This window comes from Salvelinus sp. IW2-2015, linkage group LG27, assembly GCF_002910315.2.
Source record: "Salvelinus sp. IW2-2015 linkage group LG27, ASM291031v2, whole genome shotgun sequence".
NCBI lineage: Eukaryota > Metazoa > Chordata > Actinopteri > Salmoniformes > Salmonidae > Salvelinus > Salvelinus sp. IW2-2015.
In genome coordinates this window covers 34,515,212-34,521,592 of record NC_036867.1, presented here as the reverse complement: position 1 = coordinate 34,521,592, position 6,381 = coordinate 34,515,212, and positions in this window count along the sequence as shown.

Below are 6,381 nucleotides of genomic sequence, written 5' to 3'. Positions count from 1 at the left end.
GCAGAGTAGCGGAGATCCAGATTGACTGACAGGCCAAATGTGCCAGTGTTGCCCTCTCTTGGTTGAGGCAGTAKGTTACAGCTCCCTGTGGGGAACTTGTGTCAAGATGTAAAGCACAAATATTTAGGGCATGTGTGCGTGTTTGTTGTTTATGTCGCTGTCTTGTGTTTGGAAGTGAACATCAAGCCCAGTGAATTAATTGAATCAAGTGCAGTGGAAGGTCAGAGATGAAAGGAGAGGCGTATAYCGTAGGAATGAGAGTCAAACAGCACATTGAGGCAAGGCATCGTTCCCAGAAGTCAATGTGGTAACGATTCTGGTTCAAAATGGCTACCAGGCTAAACAGGCTGACTCTTTGCTATGTGGTACAGTTACCCTCTACTACTGTAGAGTAAAACACATTAGTCACTTTGTACATTGCCATTGTAAAATGTATCCATAGGCCATACTGTAACCCCATAAAGATATGTKCCAGAAATATTTATTTAAAGGCCAATCAGCCCATTTCCTATGAAATACCATTGAACAGAAATGAGTGAATGARTCAAGACACTAGATACCACAGACCCTCTCAATGTCTGCACCCCCGATGTCTGCACAGGCACCCCCAATCTGACCTTGGCCCTACTTTAGGGAATAGCGCCATGTGTCCCTTCAGCTGTGGAGAATTAGACATCAGAAAGAGCGAGAGAAAGGAGAGCGAGAGAGAGAGCGAGAAGGGGGGTGGGGGGTGAGACAGAGAGAGTGCTAATCCTCCATCATTTGCTCCTTATGTTCATAGGGCCGATTTTCTTGCGTGGCGTGGGGGGGCATATGCCTGGCATTACAGTCTGGCTGGGTGGTGTCCGGGGCGTATGTGTGTGTGGTAATGGGGGATCTTGCACCCCAGTTCTTTTTCATCCCTTTACTGGTAAGATATATGGGACATGGTGCCTTTGTGTCTATGGCATCAGCTCAAGTAAGCTGCAGGCYTTAACAGAGAAGCCCCATAAAAGACACTGATATTACAAAGGATACATTACAACAAACCCCCTGGATGCTAGAAACTGTGTGAAAAAGAGCACGGTTAGCGTCATGGATATATACTGTATACTCACGTTTATRTACATCACCGGTTAGCAAGTACATTGATACATCAAGTTCTTATCAAGACAGTGCTAACGATGACTTAAAGCGGAATCTGAAAATATATATTATTCTGTTTATATGATTTTGGACATCTACTAGGTCTACTTACTGATCTGAATGCATAGCCCCCTCTGCTGTTGATTGAAGGTACTTAAGGTAAATCCAATCACATTTTATTGGTCACATATTYAGCAGACATTATTGCGGGTGTAGTGAAATGCAGTGCAGTAGTATCTAACAATTCACAACAGTACACACAAATCTCAAAGTAAAATAATGGAATTGAGAAATATATAAATATTAGGACAAGCAATGTCGGAGTGGCATTGACTAGAATACAGTATATAAACTCAGCAAAAAAAGAAACGTCCTCTCACTGTCAACTGCTTTTATTTTCAGCAAACTTAACATGTGTAAATATGTGTATGAACATAACAAGATTTAACAACTGAGACATAAACTGAACAAGTTCCACAGACATGTGACTAACAGAAATTGAATAATGTGTCCCTGAACAAAGGGGGGGTCAAAATCAAAAATAACTGTCAGTTTCTGGTGTGGCCACCAGCTGCATTAAGTACTGCAGTGCATCTCCTCCTCATGGACTGCACCAAATTTGCCAGTTCTTGCTGTGAGATGTTACCCCACTCTTCCACCAAGGCACCTTGCGAGACATTTCTGGGGGGAATGGTCCTAGCCCTCACCCTCCGATACAACAGGTCCCAGACGTGCTCAATGGGATTGAGATCCGGGCTCTTYGCTGGCCATGGCAGAACACTGACATTCCTGTCTTGCAGGAAATCACGCACAGAACAAGCAGTATGGCTGATGGCATTGTCATGCTGGAGGGTCATGTCAGGATGAGCCTGCAGGAAGAGTACAACATGAGGGAGGAGGTTGTCATCCCTGTAACGCACAGCGTTGAGATTGCCTGCAATGACAACAAGCTCAGTCCGATGATGCTGTGACACACCGCCCCAGACCATGACGGACCTTCCACCTCCAAATCGCTCCCGCTCCAGAGTACAGGCCTCGGTGTAACGCTCATTACTTCAACGATAAACGCGAATCCGACCATCACCCCTGGTGAGACAAAACCGCGGCTCGTCAGTGAAGAGCACTTTTTGCCAGCCCTGTCTGGTCCAGCGACGGTGGGTTTGTGCCCATAGGCGACGATGTTGCCGGGGATGTCTGGTGAGGACCTGCCTTACAATAGGCCTACAAGCCCTCAGTCCAGCCTCTCTCAGCCTATTGCGGACAGTCTGAGCACTGATGGAGGGATTGTGCGTTCCTGGTGTAACTCGGAAGTTGTTGTTGCCATCCTGTAACTGTCCCGCAGGTGTGATGTTAGAATGTACCGATCCTGTGYAGKTGTTGTTACACGTGGTCTGCCACTGCGAGGACGGTCAGCTGTCCGTCCTGTCTCCCTGTAGCGCTGTCTTAGGCGTCTCACAGTACGGACATTGYAATTTATTGCCCTGGCCACATCTGCAGTCCTCATGCCTCCTTGCAGCATGCCTAAGGCACGTTCACGCAGATGAGCAGGGACCCTGGGCATCTTTCTTTTGGTGTTTTTCAGAGTCAGCAGAAAGGCCTCTTTAGTGTCCTAAGTTTTCATAACTGTGACCTTAATTGCCTACCGTCTGTARGCTGTTAGTGTCTTAACGACCGCCCCACAGGTGCATGTTCATTAATTGTTTATGGTTCATTGAACAAGCATGGGAAACAGTGTTTAAACCCTTTACAATGAAGATCTGTGAAGTTATTTCGATTTTTACTAATCATCTTTGAAAGACAGGGTCCTGAAAAAGGGACGTTTCTTTTTTTGCTGAGTTTACATATGAAATGAGTAAAACATTATGTAAACATTATTAAAGTGGCCAGTGTTCTATTATGAAAGTGACCAGTGATTCCATGTCTATGTACATAGGGCAGCAGCCTCTAAGGTGCAGGGTTGAGTAACCGGGTGGTAGCCGGCTAGTGACTAAGTTCAGGGCAGGGTACTGGGTGGAGGCCGGCGAGTGATGTATCTTTAACAGTCTGATGGCCTTGAGATAGAAGCTGTTTTTCAGTCTCTCAGTCCAAGCTTTAATGCACTTGTACTGACCTCGCCTTCTGGATGATAGCGGGGTCAACAGCCCGTGGCTCAGGTGATTCATGTCCTTGATGATTCTTTGGGACTTCCTGTGACATCGGGTGCTGTATATGTCCTGGAGGGCAGGAAGTGTGATGGCCCCTGGTGATGTGTTGGGCAGACCGCACCACCCTCTGGAGAGCCCTGCGGTTCGGGCGGTGCAGTTGCCATACCAGGCGTGTTGTGTCGTCTGCAAACTCGATAACTGATGCAGTCATGGGTGAACAGGGGGTGCAGGAGCGGGCTGAGCATGCACCCTTGTGGGGCACCTGTGTTGAGGATCAGCAGAGTGGAGGTGTTGTTTCCTACCTTCACCACCTGGGGATGGCCCATCAGGAAGTCCAGGACCCAGTTGCACAGGGCGGGCTTCAGTTAAGATTTAGTAAACAAATACATCAACAAATAAAATATGAGACATAAATGACAAAACAAACTCACCTCATAGGGCTGATTCATGGTGGGTTTTTATTCAAATGTTTTTATAAAGGAAAGCACRAGGATAAGATTGGTAGAACAATCTGGTGAAACAATGGCTGTAACATACATAAGGAAACAAAAATACAAAATGAGCGTATTTTTCTTTTCTAACTGATGATACCCAGCAGCATCATCACCYGGACATGTAAAACAAAAAAATCKATCTTTCTGCATAAATTACTACTATTTCATTTTATTTATCGTCATCAGCCAGTCTATATCACACAAGTGTTGGTTGAATTTGCTGTACAACTAGCCTATTGACCCAGACACAGAATTGCGCTTGGTTCAGACATCGCTAGCTATGCAAGACTACAAATAGTATGGTTGCAATTTAAACTTCCATCTTTCAGACTTCCGCAACCCCCTCACCACATTAACTRCCAACACAAAGTCCCATACAGCGAAGGTGTGTGTGTGTTTCAAGGGAAGAATAGATCAAGTCTAGCCGCCTACACTACCACGTGGTGGGTTTGCATTCCTCTTTTATTTAAAAAAAMCCCCACCTAATTCCCCAGCCTATTGGAACCTCTGTTCGACAAGCAGCACTTTGTTTTTCTTTTAAGAGACTCCAAAACTAAGGCGGAGCTAAAACCATATTCTACMTGTAACAATGTTCATATTGGAAAAACACAACAAAAACAAGATTCAGCATGATACTAAACAAAACAGAATGTTTCTTTATTTGAGGACAGAGTGGTAGGAGGAGGAATTGTAAAAATTGCTATTGGCCAGCTCCTGAGCTTGGCTTTGGATGTGTCCCAAATCACACCCTATTTCCTTTAGAGTGCAACGCTTTTGACCCATAGAGATACATAGAGGACTCTAGTGCCCAGAAGCCTATTGGCTTGGCAGCRCCATTGAGGACTTTCCCCATTTTGAAGTAGTCAACTGGGTGGGACTTCCAATGGGTTWAAGGGATACTTCGGGATTTTGGCAATGAGGCCCTTTATCTACTTCTCCAGAGTTAAATKAATTTGTGGACACCATTTTTATGTCTCTGTGTCCAGTATCATTGAAGTTAGAGGTAGTTTCGTGAGCCAATGCTAACTAGTGTTAGCGCAATGACTGGAAGTCTATGGGTATCTGATAGCATGCTAGTAGATAAAGGGCATCACTGCCAAAATCGCGAAGTATCCCTTTAAGGAAGGATCATATCATTCCATCCAGGTCACCACGAGGTATCAGCCAATGAATTATACTCGTGAGTAAATATTCCATAACTACAGGTGGCAGTATATCACCAACCTTATCTTTATACCTGTTCAAAACAACACATTCTAGATGGCAGTGTGCACTCTTTCAGTTTGTTTACCAACTCAGAAGTAGTAGAAGAAATGTACTTCAAAATGGAGRTGGCTTCAATGGAGCTGCCCGTGCTCTCACAGACGGCATAATGTGATAAATACAATGATGTGATGTCTATCTAAGTCTATGTTTTGAACATAGCCCTATGTGAAAAGCCTATGGGTCAAAAGTAATGCACTACATAAAGAAAAGGGTGCGATTTGGTCCGCAACTTTTGTGTTCTTCTCTGGTGAAGCGGGCTGGACCTGCAAACCCAGCCATACCAGCCCAGACAGAACTCTGAGGTAGATAAAACCAGTCACACATGACCACACATGGTCAAGATGACCATTAGAGCAAAAATTTAAATTTTCTTTAAAGACAACCCCGTCAATTTAGCGTAAAGTAAAACAGATTGTAATTTCATCATTAAAGTTAAGCATTTTCTATTAATATTACTGTATCTGTTGAAGTAAAAAATAGCAGAGAAAAAAATGTAACCGCCTTGACGTTACCTCACAATTTCAAGCTTGCATTTCTTTTTAGATCTATTTGTGTTTTTTATTTCAATTGTAGGCTATTTTGTCTTAATTAGGGAGATGAGATCAGTATGTGTAGCATTTGATGGAGGTCAACATCCCTGGCTGTGTGTGAAATATGACAAAACCAGACACCTACACTGTCAAAGTCTAAAGAGACCTTACTATGGACTGACAGTAGTTCTAATTAAGAGTGGCTGTTCTTTTTAATGTAGCCTGGTTAGACCAGGCTGAATACTGTGATCACCATGAAGTGAAACAGTGAAACGTCAGGGAATCAGTTTGGATTCTGCCAGGCTATGTAAAATGACTATTATGATGTTAGCGGAAGGCACATTATCCAACCCATCATCTATTTGGCAAAACATCTGCTTCTTTATCAGTTCTCTATTCATAGATTGATTGACAGCTGCCAAACGGCCAATTCTACATATTTAATCTGATACAGAAAATCATGTCAGACATTAACCCTAAAAGCCTAATTGAATGATAATATCTTATAAAGACCAAAAATAAAAACCAGTAACACCTCACCAAGTGAACACTTTTTGCAAGCAACATTTCTTTCATCATATATCTTGGCTAATAAACTACCTATAAAACCCATTGGAAATCTCTTTTCCCTTAAGTCAACAGATTCCACGAAAAAAAAAATCTATCTCATGCATCTTTTAACATCACGCTGTAGGCTACTTGTCCCATTGCATCCACTTGGAGAATCCGTGGTAAAAAATACACGTCTTTTCGTTTATCAAAATAAAACATTTTTTCCTGTTTTGAAGGGGGGGAATAATTGTTGGTTTTGTCCATTTTTAC